Source organism: Meles meles, chromosome 2 (genome assembly GCF_922984935.1).
Source record: "Meles meles chromosome 2, mMelMel3.1 paternal haplotype, whole genome shotgun sequence".
In the NCBI taxonomy this organism is placed as follows: Eukaryota; Metazoa; Chordata; class Mammalia; order Carnivora; family Mustelidae; genus Meles; species Meles meles.
The window spans coordinates 152,990,996-153,013,230 of record NC_060067.1 but is presented as its reverse complement, the minus strand read 5'-3'; positions in this window follow the sequence as shown (position 1 = coordinate 153,013,230).

Below are 22,235 nucleotides of genomic sequence, written 5' to 3'. Positions count from 1 at the left end.
TGTGAAGACAGCGCAAAAGAGATTTCAGAGAAACAACATTTTGATGGAGCATAATATCCTCAGCTTCTTTCTAGTGTTTCCCTAATTCTGCAGCAGAACAGAATGACCATCATTCCCGGCATTTATTTTTATTTTTATTTTTTTATTTTAAGATTTATTTATTTATTTGTCAGAGAAAAAGAGTGTACAAGCAGAGGGAGCAGCAAGCAGAGGGGGGAAGCAGGCTCCCCAGTGAGCTGATCTCAATCCCAGGACCCAGAATCATGACCTGAGCCTGTTAGGTCCATAATCAAAGGAGCAAGACTGATATAAAGCGAAGGTCAAGCAAAGCTTTATTTCGCGCCAAGCATTGAGAATCAAACCCACCAGCTGGGGCTGTCTTACAAAGAGGCGACCCCTCTCTGCCTTACAGACTAGCCTTTAAGGGCAAAGGCCATGTGGTTGGGCCTGGCCACGCACAGGTGGCCAATGAGATTGTAACACACAGAGAAAGCTGCACAGTCATGCTAGGTCACACATAAGTGACCAATTGAATTACAATTTACCCTATAGTAGATATTTGAACTAGCCTATCACCTTGGTCAGAATTGGCACCCAAAAGGCGGGACCCACACTCTTTGGTAGCTAGGGAGACAGTATGCGCATCCCACTGATTGTATGTTTCCACCTGGCCTGGCCCGCCCTTCTATTTGGGCTTTGTTACCTGGGACTGGTTTCCTGGATTTGCTTTTAAGTTCCCTGGGGGGGGCGGAGGCAGGGTAGTTTAAGTTTTACTGCATAAACAACAAAATCAGTTTAACCGGATGGACTCCTCTGGCTAAATTGGCCCTTACAGAGCCAAAGGCAGATGCTTAAGGGACTGAGCCACCCAGGCATTCCTGCACTTCTTCCATAAATACTTCCTAAGGCTTCCTGGGTGTCAGCTGGGTTCTGGGAATCTGGGTGTTGTCTCCGGGCGCATAGCAGCTCACAGCCTAGATGGCATCAGCAAGTGAGTCTCCAGGCCCTGCTTAGACAGGATTAAAAAACACTGGTGTCACTGAGCAGGAGTAAATTGGGGTTAAGGACACTGCATTTGCAGCTCTGTCTCCCTGCATGGCACCCCCTCCTCCACCCCTCCCATTCGGCTTTTTGTCCATTGGCTGCTTCATTTTGAGTTCTCAGATGCCTTCTCTCCTTCACCTTTGTTCAGCCTATTTCGTCTAAAACTGGTTGGTCATTTTTTTTTTTCACCCTCTCTCCAGCTCCAGCCACCTCTGGGGGACACATGCTGCTGGCTTGTGAGATGCCCTCAGCCTAGAATTCTCTCTGCATCCCTGCTTCCCAGGGCAAACTCTTGTTACTCTCATGGACCTTCCCATAGAAAGCTTTCTGAATTCCTCTCCTTGAGTGCACTCCCTCACATTCTATAGACTTTCCACTTCAGGCAGCTCTTGGTAATATACAAATGTGTCATCTGATTGCTAATAGACAGTTTGAGTGTTGGCTTTCCCAAGGTAGCTAAACTCGCTGTATAATTTCTAGATGAAGGATAAGAGTATTAAGTGAGATCGTAGATTATGAGAAGTTGTTTCCTACTTGGTGTGCAGCTTAAGCATAAATATTCAAAATCAGTCCTATTTTTAACTCAGTTAATGGAATTTCCTTAAATGTTATAATTCACAGTCCAACATTCATATAAATTCAGTAAACTTGATTTTGTTTGTATGCACTTCCAATGCCAGACTGGTCAGTTGATGACCTCAACAAGCAACACCTTCCCAGGCAACTTAAAAAAAAAAAATCTTATAAATCAAATACCTAAAAATGTAAATGTACTCAACTTAAATATCCTAGGATTGTTTACAAATTTAGTCATATTCTCTCATACCGTCCAACTTAAAATCATGTCTAAAAACCAACTGCACATTTTACATTGGAATCCCAAACTAATCTGTCATATAATCCTGTGTCAAATGGTCTGAAAAATGACACTTTAAATACACAGACCGTCTTTAACACCAAAGTATTGATAGTAAGAATTTCATTCCATTATAAACTTTTCTATTGTTGAAAAGGATTTCACAACACCTTCCATGATCTCAGTCTCAGGGCTGAAGACTGAATTCTGCAATTACAGAGCAATGTCAAATTGCATACCTGGCACCAAATGGGGTAATAAATTATTCAACCAAAAATGACCGTTAATTACCTTTCTTAATTTTTCATTCAATTTTCAGTTTAAAGTGGAAATCTAGTGTTGTTTATGCCAGTCGAAGAGGCTGAGCAGATGAAGCGTGACCACAATGTCCCTGTTATCTTGAAGGAGCTCAGCTGATGGAAGGTTCTCAGGGGATGTCCATGACTTTCATGACCTCTCTTAGGTGCTAAATGTCCTGCCTTTTCTTTGAGTCACTCAACACAATCTTAGTTCAACAATTAGAATGTCCCGTTCCATGTAATATCCACACTTCAAAGGTTTGACCTCTGTCCTTTCCCCAGCAGGGACCTGCTGCCCTGGGGGGCAGTTCCTCCTTCTCATGCCCACTCCCTGCAGAATGAAGGCCTGGGTCTAGAGATAAGGCAGGTGGGGGAAGGGTTTTAATAGGCTAGGCCAGTCCTGAGTTGCCTTTGTGTTCTCTGGGCCAGCAGAGGGTTAAGCCAACTTGACAGAAGGTCATGCATCTCTATGCTGGTGGGCCACTTGCTGTTTCTCCAATCCTTGGAATCTGGGGGTGTTTTCAGTTTCTCCTGGCTAAGACCTATCTGCCCTTCTGGGAAACCCTAGACACTCCCATGCTGGCTTCCTTTCCTGTGCGGCTTGCTCTGGTTACTGGGAACACTTGAACACGTGTATCCAGACACATCCCAAGAACATACATCCTTTCCTCATCTCTCTCTTTATTCCTGTTCCTCTCACTTTCCCTGGAGAGGCTGTCAGAACTTTGTGGATTTCCCTAGAGGGAGATACCATGCCCATGTAGGAGGGGGCACATAGCTAGATTTCAGAGGATCCCGTTGAAGCTTTATTCAGGTGAGGGGCAACACTCTACCTCTCTTCTTTGAGAAAAGGCGTGGGTCTCTCCTTAAAAAAATCCTTTAAAAAAAAAATCTCATTCTCCAGTCTGATTTTCTACATCCTTATCTGGATGAGAGATTTAAGATCAGTGTAAATATCTCCAACCATGTGAAGTAAGCATCTCATTTCGATAGCCCCCTTCTCAGGAACTCTGCTGTAGCTTCCTTTATTTTATACATATATTTTAAACCCACTGTTGCCTTTACATGGTTCCATTCATCTTCTTCCCTGTTCCTCCAAGACATCTCAGATCCATGGTTTTCCTCTTTTGGCTGTAAGAGCAGTCTCCTTTTGTAGGCATTTAAAAGAACCAGTCTAATTAAGCAATGCACTGTAATACCCATTTCCAGACCTGTCCCCTCCTCTAGCTGTGAGGAAGGGGCCCAGATGTCTTCTCACTCTTGTTCTGTCTTTATCTCGCTCTGTTACTCTCCATACCTCTTCCTGTTGCAGGCCCCTTAAAGGTGTGGGGAGGACAGGGGCCAGAGAGGAGGAAAGGTAAAGCATTCTATGAAAGGAGGTGCTGCGATGAGGTCACAAGCACCTTTAACTCTAAATGCATGACATGCATTTCAGGGTTTTGGGAAGACTTTTGCAAGGACCTCTGTGCCACAGTCCTCCCTATTATCTGGCAGGTTATCTCCTACCCTGATCTACCACCCCCCACCCCACCCCAGAATCTGTAGCTCTAGTTTCTGCTACAGTCTGAATGTTTGAGTCCCTCTAAAATTCATATATTGGAATTCTAACCCTTCCTGTGATTGGTGTCTGGAGGTGGGGCCTCTGGGATGTTTAGATCATGGGGGTGGAGCCCTCATGAGTGAGAATAGAGCCCCTATAAAAGAGACCCCAAAGAAATCCCTTCCCCTTCCCCTAAAGATGGCCATCTGTGAATCAGGATGGGGGCTCTCATCAAACACCAAATTTGCCTGTGCCTGATCTTGGACTTCCCAGCTTCCAAAACAGTCTCCTCCCACCTACTCCCTTTATTGCTGCCGACACTCATCTTGGGAGGACTCTAACTTGGAGATGCGTCCACCAGTCTGTGTTCCCTCGGTCTATGGCTAGGACATGTTCATCCATGCACTTGTAGTCACTGCTGTCCACTCTCCCCTGCTGTCCTGGCTGTCCCAGTTGGCTCCCACTTGAGAATTCTCCTTCAGAGGCAGGCACCAGGCTTCATGTTCACATGAAGGGTTTCTTCCCAAACCCTCTCTCACTATGTACATCCTGGTGGCAGCAAAGAAATTGGCCCAGAGGTTTCTATAGCTGAAGGGAGACACAAGGCTCCCCTTTCCAGGCACCCCCATCTTGCCTCATAGTTCTCTTGGAGACCATTCAGTTGGCTTGTGGAAGGTCCCGCCCCCATCTCTTCCCATGAATTCCCTTCCAATAATTTTCCTTTCCTGTTTTTAGGTTGGGGGTGTCCAGGTAGGTTGATTCTGTGGATTATTAACCCCTCTAGTTTGTTGAATCTCTGCTTTCTGTAGTAGTAGAGGTCTTCATCACTAACCTCCTCAGCTTAGGGACTTTGGCCAAAATTCTGCGACAACTGGAAGAATATCCTCACGTCTCGCTTGAAGCACATACTTAACCATAGTTTTAGTAGTTGGTCTTTTTCTTAAATCCCTCATTTATGTTAATCCCTTGGGCCTGTAGGCATCTGAAATTATCAGCCCTGCTCTGTATTTTTATTTATTTATTTTACTTTTTAAAAGATTTTATTTATTTATTTGACACAGAGAGAGAGATCACAAGTAGGCATAGAGGCAGAGAGAGAGGGGGAAGCAGGCTCCCTGCTGAGCAGAGAGCCTGAGGCGGGGCTCGATCCCAGGATCCTGGGATCATGACCCCAGCCAAAGGCAGAGGCTTAACCATCTGAGCCACCTAGGCACCCCTAATTTTACTTATTTAAAAAAATGATTGTTTGATCTTGCTTTGACAAAGATGAATTTGTCTCCCATTGCTATTGTGTTTTCTCAGTTTCCCCTTGCAGGTATGGCTTTTTGTGCTTTTGTAAGAAAAGTTATCTGAAAGTTTTGGAAAGAGGCAAAAGAGATTACTAGGTGTTCTTTCAGTGCACTGCTGGGCTTGAGTCTATTTGCTAGGTATTTTCTAAGTCTGATAGGACAGAAGTTAACTTGTAGATGGTTGTCAGGTAGAGTTGGAAATAAGTTCTGTGCAGAGGAACAGATAACTCCAAAGGTTACAGTTTATGGCCCTGCTGGACATTAACAAGTTTTGCGTCTAACCTGTAACCTATTAAATTAACTGTATGTACATATATAGCTTCTCAGATGGTCTTTTAATGAGTTTTAAAATTTTCTGGTTCTCTCATTAATTAAATACAATCTTTTTAAAAAAGATTTTATTTATTTGACAGATCACAAGTAGGCAGAGAGGCAGGAAGAGAGAGAGAGGAGGAAGCAGGCTCCCTGCTGAGCAGAGAGCCCAACTTGGGACTCGATCCCAGGACCCTGGGACCATGACCTGAGCCTAAGGCAGAGGCTTTAACCCACTGAGCCACCCAGGTGCCCCTAAATACAATCTTTGACATGTGTTCTTCCTGTATTTGCTGAGAGTTTGGATTTTTACCTTTTTGAAAACTACACTCTAACCATTTATTTATTTGGTACTCTTCTGTGGTACATAATAATTGATTTAGGTTATGACCTCATTGTGAAACATCAGCTCTATCGTGATGAAGTTTTCTTTTATGTGTTTAGTACTTTTTGTCTCAAATTCAGCTTTGTCTGATATTAACATAATCCTGCTTCTGATTTTGGTTGATGTTTAAGAGATGATGGGTTAAAGAGACAGGTTAGACACTTGCTAATTCCCATCTTTCTGAGCCTCTTGATCTTAAATATCTCCTAGTCAACATTTACTTGGGCTTTATAAATAATAAGGTCAAATAATTAGGTCAAATAGACCTAATGTGAATTTGTTCCATATACATGTTAAAATTAAAGTATGTGTTTGGTCTTAATGCTGTTATCTTTTGGTTTTGTTTTCCCTTCAATACTTCCTTGTGATTTTCTTTTGTTACTTTTTTAACAATTCTATTTTCCAAATAAAATCATGCAGAGAATGATTGCATTCTCAGGTCTTCTGGCCTCCTCATCAGTCTTGCTTCCCAGAGGCTCGTGGTCTTTGCTGTACCCCTTCTCTCCTGCCATTTCCCCTGCACATTGGAAGTTTACAGATTATTTTTAGTTCTTCTGTTAATGACCATTATAACTTTGAACTCTGTTTCTTGATTTGTTAAGGTAAAAAAAGAAGTTGAATCTACTGACTCTTGTTATTAAATATGAAGAATTCAGTGTACTCATTTATATCTTCCTTCTTTTCATTTCTTCTACTTCCTAATTTTTCTTCATAGCAGACTATCTAAGTCCATGATGGTTATATTACAATTCTCTTACATTGTATAGCTTTTTCCTTTTAATCCACTTTAATAACTGGGAATGTTATATTTTAGGGTATATAAAATATATACTGAGACTCTGGTGAGCATTCTAACCTCAGGCTGTAAACAGGGTGCAGTTGCTGTGGGAAGTTGAAGACGACGTTCCTCAACATGACTGTGTCTTTTTTTTTTAAGGATTTTATTTATTTTTTATTTTTTAAAGATTTTATTTATTTGACAGAGGGACAGCAGAAGAGGGAATACAAGCAGGGGGAGTGGAAGAGGGAGAAGCAGGCTCCCCACTGAGCAGGGAGCCCGATGTGGGGCTCCTCAGGACCCTGGGATCATGACTCAAGCCGAAGGCAGGTGCCTAACGACTGAGCCATGCAGGCACCCCTTAAGGATTTTATTTTTAAGCATTCTCTACCTCTAATGTGGGGCTCAAACTCACAACCCCGAGATCAAGAGCTGCACACCTACGGAGCCAGCCAGATACCCCAACATGACTGTCTTGAGTCACCCCACTTCAGTCTGGATCTGTTCTGTTCCTCTCTGTACTGTGTACAACCATCATTCTGAGACCTTTGCGTCACCAGCACATGGAAGATGTTCATCTCTGTTCTCATATGTTGGATATCTTTTAACATGTCTATAATGACATCTTTCTGGGGTTTACTCCTTTGCTTTCATAGAGCACGTCCTCAGTAGCTTCTTGAGAAAGTCCATGGGAAGTAAATTTTTCGACACCTTAAATATCTGAAAATGTCTTTATTCTGTGCTTCTATCAACATTTAATTGATAATCTGGCTGGAAATAGGATTTGGAAATCTTTCCCTTCAGAAAGTTGAAGGTATTGCTTCTTGTTCTGTCTTGCCTTCAGTGTCACTGCTGAGAAGTCCAAAGCCATTCTGATTTTTGATCCTTTGTGTATACAACTTGTTATCTGAGCCCCATCAAAACCTGGTGGGTTGTCTTGTGCTCTCCACTATCTTGAAATTTCAGTCCTATACTTTGGTGTGCATCTGTTTTCAAATTATCACACTGAAAAATTACAATTACATTTCAGTCTGAAAATTCATATCCTTCAGATTTGGAAAAACATTTTGAATGCTTTTGTTAGAGTCTCTTTTCTCTTTTTCTCTCTGTTCCATCATTCTGCAACTCCTATTCAGGTGTTGGCCCTCATGAATTGGTCTTCTGATTTTCTGAGTTTTTCATTTTAGTTCCATAATTTTCTTTCCTAGTGTTTCTGTTTACCTCTGTGAATATGTATATGGATACATATATAATATGTATTTGTGCATATTATCATAGCTACTATGTATATATATACTACCATATATATATATATATCTACCATCTATCTATCTATATATCTTGTTATTTTATGGACATAGTGTCATCTCTTATCTCTTTGATGCTGTTAATGATTTTTTAGTGTTTTCTCCAACTTATTTTCTCCTGTGGTTTTTTTGTTTGTTTGTTTTGTTTGTTTCTTATTTCCATGATAGAGGTTTTCTTCAGAAATCAAATAATTCTTGGTTGTCTGCTCATGATTAAGAGGAGAAGAGAGGGGCGCCTGTCTGGCTCAGTGGGTTAAAGCCTCGGCCTTCGGCCCAGGTCATGATACCAGGGTCCTGGGATCGAGCCCCACATCGGGCTCTCTGCTCAGCAGGGAGTCTGCTTCCCACCCCCTACCTGCCTCTCTGCCTACTTGTGATCTCTGTCAAATAAATAAATAAAATCTTTTAAAAAAAGAGAAGAAGAGAAACTAAAAGTTGATAAGAAGCTCTGTGTGTACAGTGAGTGCCTTAATTTGCTTGGGGTGCTCTAACAGACTGAGTGGCTTAAATAACAAAGTTATGTTCTCACAGTTCTGGAGGCTGGAAAATCAAAGATCAAAGTTCTGGCAGAGTTTGGCTCCTGATAAGAACTCTCTGGCTTACAGATGACTCACAAATCTCACTGTGTTCTCAACATGGTTGTGAGAGAGAGAGGATGTTCTCTATCGTCTCTTCTGCCCCATTCCTGTTTTATTGAGATATAATTGACATTGTAGCTCTATAAAGTTTAAGGTATGTAATGTAATGACTTGGTTTGCTTATACTGTGACATGACTACCGCAATAAACTTAGTTAACATCCATCATCTCCTATAGATACAAAACGAAAGAAAGAAAAAAAATTGTTTTTCCTTGTGTGGGATTTACTCTAACAACTTTCATGTCCACTGTCATACAGCAATGCTAGCTAGAGCCACCATGTTGTACATATAACCCCAGTCCTTATTTATACTGCACCTTTTGACTGGTTTTATCCAGTTACTCCTCCCATCTCCTGCTTTGGGTAATCATAAATCTGATCTCTTTTTCTATGACTTTGGTTTTTTCTTTCCTTTAAGATTCCACATATAAATGAGATTATATAGTACTTGTCTATCTCTGACTTATTTCACTTAGGATAATGCCCTTAAGATCCATTCACATTGTCACAAATGGCAGGATTTCCTTCTTTATTATGGCTGAATAATATTGCATTGTGTACAGATACACACACACACACACACACACACACACACACACATAAATACAGACACACACACTGCCATCCCCCCACAACTTCTTTATCCATTCATCCATTGATGGGAATTTAGGTTGTTTCCATGTCTTGGCTATGGTAAGCGATGCGGCTGTGAACATGGAGGTGGTGCAGATATCTCTTTGACAGAGTGCTTTCATTTCCTTCAGATATATTCCCAGAAGTGAAATCACTGGAACATATGGCAGTTCTGTTTTTAATATTTGAGGAACCTCCATACTCCTTTTCATAATGACTGCAGCAATTTACATTCCCACCAACAGTTCACAAGGGTTCCTTTTTTCCCCCCCATATCCTTACTAGCATTTGTTTTCTCTTGTCTTTTTTTTTTTTTAAATTAATTTATTTGACACACAGCACAAACAGGGCGAGCAGCAGAGGGAGAGGGAGAAGCATGCTCCCCGCTGAGCAGGGAGCCTGATGCGGGGCTCCATCCCAGGACGCTAGCTAGGATCAAGACCCAAGCTGAAGGCAGACACTTAATCAACTGAGCCACGCAGGTGCCCCTTCTCTTGTCTTTTTGATGATTCTAATAGGCACGAGGTAACATTTCATTGTGGTTTTGATTTGCATTTCTCTAATGATTAGCCATGCTGAGCATTTTTTGTGTAGCTGTTGGCCATTTGTATATTTTCCTTGGAAAAATGTCTACTTAGATCTTTTGCCCATTTCTAAATTGGAATATTGTTGTTTTTTACTATTCAGTTGTATGAGATTTTTATGTATTTTGGATATTAACCCCTTGTCAGATATAACATTTGCAAATATTTCTTTCCCATTCCATAGGTTGTCTTTATTTTGTTGATCATTTCTTTTGCTGTGCACAACTTTTAGTTTGATATAGTCCCACTTGTTTATCTTTTATTTTGTCGCTTGTGTGTTAGGTGTCATATCTCAAAAATCATTGCCTAGACCCATGTCATAGAGCTATTATTCCCTATGTTTTCTTGTAGGAGTTTTATGGCTTCTGGTCTTACATTTAAATCTTGAAGCCATTTCAAGTTATTTTTTGGGGGTGATGCAAGGTAAGGGTCTAGTTTCATTCTTTTACAAATAAATATCCAATTTTTCCAGCACCATTGAAGAGACTTTCTTTTCTCCATTGAGTGTTCTTGGAATCCTTGTCAAATATTACTTGACTATATGGTTTGTTTCTGGACTCCTAATTCTGTTCCATTTGTCAAGGTGTCTGTTTTTATGCCAGAACCATACTGTTTTGATTATTAAAGATTTATAATATTGCTCAAAATCACAAAGTATGGTGACTCCCACTTGGTTTATCTTTCTTAGGATTGACAGGTATTTGTGGTCTTTTGCGACGTTTTTTTCTACTTTTATAAAAATGCCATTGGAATCTTGATAAGGATTGCACTGAATCTATAGGTGGCTTTAGATAATATGGACATTTTAATAATAATTCTTCTGATACATGAACACAAAATACCTTTCCTGTTTGTCTTCGATTTCTTTCATCAGTTTCTTGTAGTTTTCAATCTGCAGGTCTTTCACCTTGGTTAAATTTATTCCTAAGTATTTTATTGCCTTTGCTATTTTAAATGTAAATTGTAAATGTAAATTGTAAATGTTTTTTAAAATTTCTTTTTCTGATGATGTATTGTATATAGAAATGCTAATGAATTTATATGTTAATTTTGTATCCTGCAACTTTACTGAATTCATTGATCACAACTAACTGTTTTTTGGAGTCTTTTTGGATTTTCTATGTATATAATCATGTCACTAGAGATGATTTTACTTCTTTCTTTCCAATTCTGTTGGCTTTTATTTTTTTTTCCATATCTGATTCACCATTGAATATGTATTTCTATATTCACCATTGAATATAATGTTGGCTGTGGAATTGTCACACGTGGTCTTGTTGAGGTATGTTCCTTTTATACCTAATTTGTTGGTTTTTTATTATGGATATTTTGTCAAAAGATTTTTCTGCATCTATAGAGATGATCATACCACTTTTTTCTTTCATTTTATTGTTATGTATCACATTGGTTAAATTGTGTACATTGTGCCATCCTTGCATCCCAGGGATAAATCCCAATTGATCATGGTGAATAATCCTCTTAATGTGATGCTAAATTTGGTTTGCTTTAATATTTTACAGAGATTTTAACATTTATATTCATCAGGGATATGGGCCTATAGTTTTCTTTCTGATAGGGTCCTTTTCTGACTTTTTTCTTGGGTAATTCTGTACACATAATATGAATTTCAAACTGTTCTCTTCAATTTTTTGGAAAAGTTGGAGAAGGACTGGTGTTGATTTTTCTTTAAATGTTTGGTAAAATTCACCAACGAAACCATTTGGTCTTGGGATTTTCATGGTTGGGAAATTTTTTATTGATTACTGATTCAATCTTTTTACTAGTAATTGGTCTGTCCAGATTTTCTATTTCTTTCCACTTTGCTCTTGGTAGGTTGTATGTTTCTAAGAATTTTTCCATTTCTACTATATTGTTCAGTTTGCTGGCATACAGTTTTTCATGGTAGTCTTGATGAAGCTTTGTATTTTATGGTATCAGTTGTAAGTCTTCTTTTTCACTTACAACTTTATTTGGGTCCTCTCTCTTTTTTCCTTGGTTAGTCTAGCTCAAAGTTTGTCAATTTTGTTTATCTTTTCAAGGAACCAACCAACTTTAACTTTCGAGGAACCATGTTTTTTAATTTTCTTATTGTTTTCCTGTTCTCCTTTCATTTGGTTCTGCTCTAATCTTTATTGTTTCTTTTGTTCTGCAAATTTGAGGCTCAGTTTGCTTTTCTTTTTTTTTTAATTAAGATTTTTTATTTATTTATTTGACAGAGAGAGAGATCACAAGTAGGCAGAGAGGCAGGCAGAGAGAGAGGAGGAAGCAGGCTCCCTGCAGAGCAGAGAGCCCAATGCGGGGCTCGATCCCAGGACCCTGAGATCATGACCTGAGCCGAAGGCAGCGGCTTAATCCACTGAGCCACCCAGGTGCCCCCAGTTTGCTTTTCTTTTTCTAAATCTTTAAGACAGAGATTTAAGTTTTTTTGAGAATTTTATCATTTTTTAAACTTTTCATTTTAACTACAGCTAGTTAACATACAGTGTTATATTAGTTTCAAATATGCAATATGGTGATTCAGCAATTCCGTACAACACCAGGTGCTCATTGCTGACAAGTGCCTCACTAATCCTATCATCTACTTAAGCCATAAGCCCACCCCCATCCCTTCTGGTAACCATCAGTTTGTTCTCTATAGTTAAGAGTCTGTTTCTGGGGGCACCTGGGTGGCTCAGTGGGTTAAAGCCTCTGCCTTCTGCTCAGGTCATGATTTCAGAATCCTGGGATGGAGCCCTGCATCGGGCTCTCTGCTCAGCAGGGAGCCTGCTTCCTCCTCTCTCTCTGCCTGCCTTTCTGCCCACTTGTGATCTCTGTCTGTCAAATAAATAAAATCTTAAAAAAAAAAAAGTCTGTTTCTGGGTTTGTCTCTCTCTCTTTTTCTCGCTTTATTCATTTGTTTTATTTCTTAACTTCCACATATGAGTGAAATTGTATGGTATTTATCTTTCTCTGATAGACTTATTTTTGCTTACCATTATACTTTTTAGCTCCATCCATGTCTTTGGAAACGGCAAGATTTCATTCCTTTTTATGGCTGAATAGTATTCCATTGTATAGTTACATACCATGTCTTCTTTACCCTTTCATCAACCGACGGACAAAGGCTGCATCCATTTCTTAGCTATTGTAAATAATGCTACTATAAACATCAGGGTGCATGTATCTCTTTGAATCAGTATTTTTGTATTCTTTGGGTAAAGACCCAGTAAGTGTGATTATTGGATTGTAGGGGAGTTCTATTTTTCACTTGAGGAAACTCCATTCTATCTTCCCCAGTGGCTGTACCAGTTTGCATTTGTCAGATGCTTTTTCTGCATCTATTGAAATGATTATATGTTTCTTGTCCTTTCTATTACGGATGTGATGTATCATGTTGGTTGATTGGCAAATATTGAACTACCCCTGCAATCTGGGAATAAATCCTACTTGATCATGGTGAATGATGTTTTTAATTTATTGTTGGATTTGGTTTGCCAAAATTTTGTTGAGGTTTTGCATTTATATTCATCAGAATTATTGGTCTATTCTCTTTTTCTATGGTTTTGGTATCAGGTTAATGCTGGCCTCATAAAATGAATTTGGAAGTTTCCCGTTCTTTCCTATTTTTTGGAATAATTGGAAAGGAAGGATATTAACTCTTCTTTAGATGTTTGCTAGAATTCACCTGTAAAGCCATCTGGTCCTGGACTTTTATTTTTTGGGGAATGTTTTGATTACTGATTTAATATCTTTCCTGGTTATCAGTCTATTCAAACTTTCCATTTCTTCCTTTTTCAATTTTGCTGGGTCATATGTTTCTAGGAATTTATCCATTACTTCTAGGCTGTCCAATTTGTTGACATATAGTTTTTCACAATATTTCTTATAATTTGTATTTCTGTGGTATTGGTTGTTATTTCTTCTCTCCGATTTGTGAGTTTATTTATTCGAGCCCTCTTTTTTTTTCTTGATTAAGTCCATTTAAAGGTTTCTCAATTTTATTGATTTTTTTTAAAGTACCAGCTCGTGCTTTCATTGATCCGTTCCATTGCTTTGTTTTTTGTTTTTTAGTTTCTATATAATTTATTTCTGCTGTAATTTTTATTATTTCCTTCCTTCTACTGGTTTTATTTTGTTTGTCATTCTTTTTCTAGCTCCTTCAGGTGTAAGGTTAGGTTGTTCATTTGAGATTTTTCTTGCTTCTTGATGTAGGCCTGTATTATTATAAACTTCCCTCTTAGAACCACTTTTGTTGCTTCCCAAAGATTTTGGACTATTGTGTTTTCATTTTCATGTACTTAAATTTTTTTTCATTTACTTGTTGACCCATTTGTTGTTTAGTACCATGCTATTTAACCTTCATGTATTTGTGGTCTTTCCAGATTTTTTCTTGTGGTTGATTTCTAGTTTCATGGTGTTGTGGTAAGAAAAGCTGCATGACATGACTTCTATCATCTTGAGTTTGTTGAGATTTGTTTTGTGGCCTAATAGAAGACTTATTCTGAACAGTGTTTTATGTGCCTCTAAAAATAATGTGGATTCTGCTATTTTAGGATGGAATGTTCTGAATGTATCTGTTAAATCCATCTGGTCCAGTTTGTCCTTCAAAGCCATTGTTTTCTTGTTGATTTTCTGTTTGAATGATCTGTCCATTGTTGTAAGTGGGGTTTTAAAGTCTCTTACTATCATTGTATTATTATTGATTAGGTCCTTTATGTTTATAATCAATTGTTTTGTGTATTTGGGTGTTCCTTTGTTGGGTGCATAAATATTTACAAATGTATATTCTTGTTGGATTGTCCCTTTTATTGTTACATAGTGTTCTTCTTTGTCTCTTGTTATAGTCTTAGTTTTAAAGTTTATTTTGTCCAATAGAAATATTGCTATACAGACGAGACTTTCTTCTGATATCCATTTATTTGATAGATGTTTCTTTTTCTCCTCACTTTCAATCTCCAGGTGTCTTTAGATCTAAAATGAATCTCTTGTAGGTGGTATATAGGTGGGTCTTGGTTTTTTGTTGTTGTTTATTTTATTTTTTTATCCATTCTGTCACTCCATGCCTTGTGATTGGAACAGTTAGTCCATTTACATTCAAAGTCATTATTTATAGATACATATTTATTGCCATTTTATTCCTTTTGTGGTTGTTTCTGAAGTTTTTCTCTGATGCTTTCTTGTCTTGCTTTCTTTCATGGTTTGCTGGTTTTCTTTCATGATATATTAGGATTCCTTTCTCTTTATTCTTTGCATATTAGTGGTTTTTGATTTGTGGTTGCCATTATGTTTGTATATAACATCTTCCTCATATAGCAGTCTATATTCACTTAATGGTCATGTAAGTTTCAACTCTTCTTTTCTCCTTTCTTCCCCATATGGTGTCATTTTTTGGCTCCTTTTATTTTGTGGATTACTTGATTGTGGATTACCTGATTTTTTTATACAAAAATATTCATTCTTAACTGCTTTTATATTTCCTGTTTTCATACTGTCACTTTTGTTCTTTCCTTTCCACTCAAAAAGTCCCCTCTAATATTTCTTGCAGGGCTGGTTTAGTGGTCACAAATTCTTTTAGTTTTTGTCTGTCTGAGAAATGCTTTCTCTCTCTTCCCTTCTATTCTGAATGGTAGCCCTTCTAGATAGAATAATCTTGGCTGCAGATTTTCCCCATTCGGCACATTGAATGTATCATGCCGTTCTCTTCTGACTTGGAAAGTTTCTGCTAAAAAACCTGCCGATAGTCTTTTGGGGTTACTCATGTATTTTACTGTCCTCTGTTGTCTGGTTGCTTTTAATATTTTTCCATTATGACTGTATTTTGCCAGTTGAATTATAGTGTGTCTTGGTGTGACTCTGCTTTTGATTTTGTTGGGGGTCTCTGTGCTTCCTGGATCTGGATATCCATTTCCTTACCCAGATTAGGGAAGTTTTCAGCTAGTATCTCTTCAAATAATTTTTCTGCCCCCTTTGTCTTTCTTCTTCTGGGATTCCTATAATAATGATGTCATTATGTTTGATAGTCACGGCATTCCCTATTCCAGTTTTGCATAATCCTTTTTTCTCTGTTTTGTTCAGCTTAATTATTTTCCGTTACTCTATATTCCAGGTCATTAATTTGTTCCTCTGCTTCTTTTTGCCTGCTGTTCTTTGCATCAGGGATGTTTCTAATGCAGTTCATTATACTCTTTGTTTCCGAATGGTTCTCTTTTGTCTCTATGCTAATGGTTTCATGATGTCTTCCACTCTTCTCAAGTCCAGTGAATATCCTTATGATCATTGCTTTAAATACTCCATCAGGCTTGTTACTTATGGCTGTTTTGCTGAGATATCTGGATGTGGCCTTGTTCTGTTCCTTCATCTGGAATAAATTTCTTTGTCTTCTTATTTTCTCTAAGTCTGTGTGCCTGTTTCTCTGTGTTAGGAAGGTCAGCTATGTCTCTTGTTCTTGATGGTAATGGACTTATGAAGAAGAGTTCCTGTAGTGCCCTACAGTTTAGTATCCCCTATTCACCAGGGCCTGACACTTTTGGCAGTGTCTTCAGTATGTTCTTTGTGAGCTCTACTGTTGTGTTCTGGCCACTCAATCCTTCAGGTCAGAGGTCTGTAGAGCCTGTCTTTGTTGTGGGCAGTGTTGTCATCCATGGCCTCATTGTGGCGTGTTTTAACTAGGTCTCTGATCTAGGTAACTAGGTGCTCTGATCTGCTTGTGAAATGAGACCTGTCACCACCATTACTAGAACCGAGGATCCCCACTATTCCTGGGTCAGGAAAAATGGTGTTGGAGGGTTTTGGGCTGGTCTTCTGGGATGGAGCCAAGATTGAGGCAAGTGGGACTGGGAATGGCAGTTTCACTGGAATGCAGTGGGGCAGGGCTTGGTGTAAGCAAATGAGGTAGCAAGTGTGGGCACTGTGCTGGTTCCTAAAGGTGGCTCTGTGCTTATGCTGAGGGACATGGTGGGAGGGGAAATGACTTTGGTCAGTTCCTTTGTTCCCAGGAGGGATTTCTCCATGAATGCTGGCCTCTCTGGGATGAAAAAATAACCTCCCACTGTGTGCCCCAGGTGACCTTCAGATTGATGTTTTCATGTTGATTGTCCATGGACTATTTGCCCTGCCTTCTCTTTTTTTTAAATTTTCTTTTTTTTTTTAACATATATGAAGGAGCAAATAAACTACTAAAAGGGTGGCAAAGACCCCGGAAAAATGCGCTGTAACCGAATCAGAAGAGACCCCAAATTGTGGGGGGGAGAAAGGGGATAAAAACAGGTTCTGAAAAAAAAAGAAAAAAAAAGAAAAAAAAAAAAAGAAAAAAATTTTAAAAAATAAAACAAATAAAAAAAATATAAAAAAGAAAGAAAAAATATATATATTTAGATGAACTGGTCAAAAAACGTTAAAAAAAGAAAAGGGTAAAAGTTTTTAAAAAATTTAGCAGAAGAAGAAAAAAGAAAAAAGAAAAAAAAATTGAAAAAAGAAAAAAAAATTGAAGTAGCCGCAAGACTAAAGAATCATGGGGAGAAAGCCATGAGTTCTGTGCCTCGCTTTCTCCTCCTCTGGAATTGCTCTGCTGTCTTAGGAATTGAATCTGCTTTCTCCTTGATAGATGAACTTCGTCCTGGCTGGATATTTTGTTGATCTCTGGGGGAGGGGCCTGTTGTAGTGACTCTCAAGTGTCTTTGCCCGAGGCGGGATTGCACCGCCCTTACCGGCGGCCGGACTAAGTAATCGGCTCGGGTTTGCTTTTAGGAGCTTCTGTTCCCTGAACGCTTTCCGTAGAGTTCCGGAGGACGGGAATGAAAATGGCGGCCTCCCAGTCTCCGGCCCGGAGGAGCCGAGAGCCTGGGGCCCCACTCCTCAGTGCGCCCCCAGAGGACAGCACCCAATCACTCCCGTATCCCCAGCCTCTAGCCGCGCTCCGAGCTCACCCAGCCCGCGACCAGTTCAAGGTAACCCCGAGCTGAGAGTTCAGTCCTCGGCTCTGTCTCTGCAGCCGGCTTCTCCGTTCTAATACCTGCAAGCTCTCCGACACTCCGACACCCCCGATCCTTCTGTGACCCTGCGGGGCCTGGGGCCACGCTGGCCCCGCGTGGGCTTCACCCTGGTTTAGCCTCTGGAGCAATGTCCCTCAGTGGAACAGACTTTTAAAAGTCCTGATTTTGTGCTCCGTTGCTCCGCCGCTTGCCGGAAGCCGGCCCCTCCCCCCGCGGTCTATCTTCCCGTCGTTTTAGATTCACTTCTCCGCCAGTCCTACCTTTCAGAAAGTGGTTGATTTTCTGTTTCTAGAGTTGCTGTTCTTCTTCTCTTCACTCTCCCGTTGGATTTGTAGGTGTTTGCAATGTTTAGATAAGCTATCGAGCTGATCTCCTGTTACCTGATGTAGTCTCAGCCTGCTACTTCTCCGCCATCTTAACTCCTCCTAGAAGCTGGTTTTTTGAAAGAATCAATAAGATCGATAAACCATTGGCCACACTAATCCAAAAGAAAAGAGAGAAAGCCCAAATTAATAAAATTATGAATGAAAAGGGAGAGATCACAACTAACACCAAGGAAGTAGAAACAATCATCAGAAGTTATTATCAACAGTTATATGCCAATAAGCTAAGCAACCTAGATGAAATGGATGCATTCCTGGAAAACTATAAGCTCCCAAAATTGAACCAGGAAGAAATTGACAACCTGAATAGACTGATATGTAGTAATGAGATTGAAGCAGTGATCAAAAACCTCCCAAAAAACAAGAGCCCAGGACCTGACAGATTCCCTGGGGAATTCTATCAAACTTTCAAAGAAGAAATAACACCTATTCTCCTGAAGCTGTTTCAAAAAATTGAAGCAGAAGGAAAATTTCCAGACTCTTTTTATGAAGCCAGCATTACCCTGATCCCCAAACCAGGCAAAGACCCTAACAAAAAGGAGAATTTCAGACCAATATCCCTGATGAATATGGATGCTAAGATTCTCAACAAGATCCTAGTAAACAGGACCCAACAGTACATTAAAAAGATTATCCACCATGACCAGGTAGGATTCATCCCTGGGTTACAAGGATGGTTCAACATTCGCAAATCAATCAATGTGATAGAACACATCAATAAGAGAAGAGAGAAGAACCATATGGTCCTCTGAATTGATGCAGAAAAAGCATTTGACAAAATCCAGCATCCGTTCCTGATTAAAACGCTTCAAAGTATAGGGATAGAGGGAACATTCCTGAACTTCATAAAATCTATCTATGAAAGACCCACAGCAAATATCATCCTCAATGGGAAAAAGCTTGCAACCTTCCCATTGAAATCAGGAACACGACAAGGATGCCCACTCTCACCACTCTTGTTCAACATAGTATTAGAAGTCCTAGCAACGGCAATCAGACAACAAAGACAAATAAAAGGTAGCCAAATTGGCAATGAAGAAGTCAAACTCTCTCTCTTCACTGATGACATGATTCTTTGTATGGAAAACCCCAAAGACTCCATCCCCAAATACTAGAACTCATACAGCAATTCAGTAACCTGGCAGGATACAAAGTCAATGTACAGAAATCAGTGGCTTTCTTATATACTAACAATGAAAATACAGAAAGGGAAATTAGAGAATCGATTCCATTTACTATAGCCCCAAGAACCATAAGAAACCTGGGAATAAACCTAACCAAAGAGGTAAAGGATCTGTGCCCGAGGAACTACAGAACACTCATGAAAGAAATTGAAGAAGACACAAAAAGATGGAAGACCATTCCATCCAATCATGCTCTTGGATCGGAAGAATAAACATTGTTAAAATGTCTATACTGCCTAGGGCAATCTATACTTTTAATGCCATTCCGATCAAAATTCCACTGGTATTTTTCAAAGAGCTGGAGCAAATAATCCTAAAATTTGTATGGAATCAGAAGAGACCCCGAATTGCTAAGGAAATGTTGAAAAACAAAAACAAAACTGGTGGCATCACGTTACCTGATTTCAAGCTTTACTACAAAGTTGTGATCACCAAGACAGCGTGCCCTGCCTTCTCTTTAAGAGAAGCCCTAATGCTCCCCTGGCTCTATCCAAGCCATCTCTGCTGACCTTTAAGACTTAATGCTTTAAGACCTGCTGGTCTACTCTTGAAATTCACCCTCTCTTGCTTTTCAAGCCAATTGCTATGGGATTTGTTTTCCCTGTATGCTAGTCTGTCTCTCACCCTTCTCTAGGATTGTGGCTCTCTCCCCACTACAGCAGCTATAATCCATGTCTCTCCCAAACTGCATCTCCATACTTCCTACCTTCTTCAGTGTCACCTCTTCTTTATCTTTAGCTGTGAAGTTTGTTCTGCCAGTCTTAAGGTTTGTTCTTGGGGTATTTAGGATGATTTGATGGTAATCTAGTTGTATTTGTGGAATGAGGCGAGCCTGGGGTCCTCCTACCCTGCCGCCACCTTCCTCTCCATCCTTCTCATTTCTTAATATGTTTTTTAGTAGAAGTTTCCCTCTTAGAACTGCTTTTGCTGCATCTCATACATTTTGGTAAGGTGTGTTTCCATTTTTGTTTGTCTCAAAGTACTTTTTAATTTCCTCTTTCTCTATTTGACCCATTTGTTTAGAAAATTTTCTAATTTTTATCATTCATGTTTGCTTTCCAGTTTTCCTCCTGGTATTGATTTCTAGTCCCATACCATTTTTGTGAGAGAAGATATTTGGTATGATTTCAGTCTTCCTAAATTTGCTAAGACCTTCTTGTGTCCAACTTATGGTCTATTCCAGAAAATGTTTCATGTGTACTTAAGAAGAATGTGTATTTTGCTGTTGTCAGAATGTTTGGTATATGTCAGATCCATTGGGGTCTATAGTGTTGTTCAAATCTGTTTTGTTGTTTATTGTTTGGATGATTGCTGAAAGTGGGGTATAAATGTCCTCAACTATTATTACATTATTTTTTATTTCTCCTTTAGCTTTGTTAGTTTTTATTTTGTATAAATATAAATTTATATGTATGTGTGAAATATATACATCTATATACATATTTGCTTGATATATATTTTTCAATCCCTTCATTTATGTGTGTCTTTGAGGCTAGACTGAGGCTCTTCTGTGGAGCATACCACTGGATATTGTTTTTAAAATCCTTTAGCTCTTTTATGTCTTTTTATTGGAGAATTTAATCCATTTACATTTAAAGTAATTATTGATAGATAAGGATTCACTATTGTCATTTTATTGTGTACTGGATGTTTGGTAGACTTATTCCTTATTTCTAATCCTGTTGGGTTTGTGTGTGTGTGTGTGTGTGTGTGTGTGTGTTTTGATGTCTTTTGGTATTAATCTGCTTTTACTTCTTTATCATATTCTTATATGTAATTACTACAGGTTTTTCCTTTGTGGTTACCATGAGGCTTACATAAAATATTTTGAAATTATAACAGCCTATTTTGAACAGACTACAAACTTCAACAGTATTCCCAAACCTTATAATTTTCTCCTCCTCTTCACATTTTATTTTATTGATGTTACAGTTTATATATCCTTATATTGTGTAACCAATAACAGATTATTATAGTTTGGTTATTTTCACATTTTTTTAACTTTTAAACTATAAGTGAATTATGCACCACCATTAGCATATTATAGAATCTAACTTATATTTACCATTACCACTGAGTTTTATGCTACCATTTAATGTTTTTACGATGTTAATTAACATCCTTTTACTTCAAGTTAGAGACCTTCCTTTAGCTTTTATTATAAGGCAAGACTAGCGGTGGTGAACTCCCTCAGCTTTTGTTTGGGAAAGTCTTTTTGTCCTCTTCGTTTCTGAGGGACCGTTTTGCCAGGTGTTGAATTCTTAGCTAGCAGTTTTTGTCTTTCAATATTTTGAGTATCTCATCCTATTCTCTTACTGGCCTGAAAAGTTTCTATTAAGAAATTTGCCAATAATCTTGGAGGGCTTCTGTTATACATAGCGTCTCTCTTTTCTCTTGCTGTTTTAAGAAATCTGTGTGTTTGACTTTTGACAGTCAACTACAGTAGTTGTTGTTGTAGCCCTATTCAGGTTCAACCTGTTTGGGGTCTTTTGAGTTTCATGGATTTGATGTCCATTTCTCTCTCCAGGTTTGGGAAGTTTTTAGCCATTATTGCTTTCAATATGCTTTGTCTCTTTCTTTTGAGTGTGTCCCATAAATCCCATAGGTTTTCTTCACTCTTTTTCCATTCTTTTTTTCTTTTTCTCCTCTGGATAATTTCAAATGTCTTGTGTTCTAGGTCACTGATTCTTTCTTCTGCAAGGTCAAATCTACTTTTGAAGCTTTCTATTGAATTGAATTCTTCACTTTAGTTATTGTATTTTTAGCTCTAGATTAAAATTTTGTTTTGATGGTTTCTACTTCTTTGTTGAACTTTAAGAAAAAAGATTTTATTTATTTGAGAGTGAGCAAGCGAGAGAGAGCGAGTGAGCGAGAGAGCGCATGAGCAGGAGAAGGGGAGAGGCAGACTCCCCTGCTGAGCAGGGAGCACAGTTTGGCTCTTGGTCCCAGGATTCTGGGATCACAACCTGAGCTGAAATCACTTAACCAATGGAACCACCCAGTTGTCCCCTGTTGAACTTATTTTTAATGCA